We start from the raw sequence: 1,561 nt of genomic DNA on the forward strand, positions 1-1,561 counted from the left end.
CGTTGGTGTCGTTTCTGTTTTTGTTCCTCATTAGCAGAGGAGCTTTTCCATCAGCGTTATCTGCAGCTATTTATAGACGAACCAGCAGACGGCTCGTAGCGCCTGCTCGGAGAGCTGCAGCGGCAGTCACAGCTGCGCCTCCTGCTCTCTGCTGCCTCCCTGATTATGTACCAAAAGGTGTAGATGGCACCCAGATCACATCTCCATGGAGATCAGAGATGACAGGCAGCTAATTAACGCTCGGCTACACGCGTCCCTTTCTCTCACTGCTGTTTATCACATGCAAATAAACGCTGCCTGCTTGCTCTGGTTCGCTCAGACGACTCGCAAGCTTCCACTTCGGTGCGGCAAAATGATCAGTGGATTAGCTCCTTAATGAAAAGGTTGGATGTTCAGGGATGCAATGTGGCGCTGAGATGGAGGGAAATGATCAACGAAAAGAATAATTTTTAGGAAAGGCTTTACATGAACTTAGCCCAGGCAGACAAACCAGGATGACAAACATACTCCTCTTCCCTACACATGCATTTTCAACAGGAAATGTATAGGCCTACGTGTTTTTTTCCCCCCTCATAATTGCATTTTTGTCAAAAAATGTATTTATTTTTTTTTGTTTGTTTTTCTTAAACATGCATTTTCATCAGGAAATTTATATATTTTGTTTTGTCTTTTCCTTATACAAGCGTTTGTTCTTTTGTCATTGCCTCGGCTACTTTTTTTTTATTTTCCTTTTCCTTTTGCGTGTCTTGTTATCAAGAAATGTTTAAATGCAAATGAGGGGTGGTGTCATAAGGCCTCAGCCTCTGCTGATTGGTTGGTTAGCTTCACACCATTTCTTGACGAAAACACATGTTTAAGGAAAAGAAAAAACAAAATATAAAAATTTCTTGTTGAAAATGCATGTATAAGGAAGAGGAAAAGCATAAAAAAAAGAGATTTCTGTTTTTATTTTTAATTATGTCAGTTCTGGTCCTCCATACAACGTTGGTGGATCAAGATGTAGTCAGATATATTGGGGTGCTCATGATATGTTGCTTCACCCAATAGCTTTTTTATCCAGGTATTCATGATTCTCTTGTCATTCTCAGAAACAAGGATTTTCACATTATCTTTTCTATTTATAATTTAAGCTTTGTTTTTGGATAGTGGTGTTCATTGCTTCTGGAAAGTGATGATCCTGTAGCGGTCCACCCCTGATGTCCTCTGATGACGTCCAGATCCAGATCTTTATGTTCCTGAGTGATCCAGCATTTAACTATGAGACAACTGTTTCAATTAAAAGGGACAGTTCACTTTTAGTTGACTGTCTTTCTTCAAGAAAGATTTTGAATATTATAAGGTCCATCAAAATATGTTTACTCCCAAGCATGTTTATCTTTTTATTCAAATCTCTTATCTCATTTAATTTAAACATAGAATACTCCATGGTGTCTTTTAAGTCTACATTCACTGTAGCTTCTGAAAAACTTTAAAAATAGTAAAAATGTTATCATGAAAAAGTTTCAGTAACAAACATTTACTAAATATGATCAACAGCGTTGATACTTTGTCAGGCGTTTTT

This window comes from Xiphophorus hellerii, chromosome 1 (genome assembly GCF_003331165.1).
Source record: "Xiphophorus hellerii strain 12219 chromosome 1, Xiphophorus_hellerii-4.1, whole genome shotgun sequence".
In the NCBI taxonomy this organism is placed as follows: domain Eukaryota; kingdom Metazoa; phylum Chordata; class Actinopteri; order Cyprinodontiformes; family Poeciliidae; genus Xiphophorus; species Xiphophorus hellerii.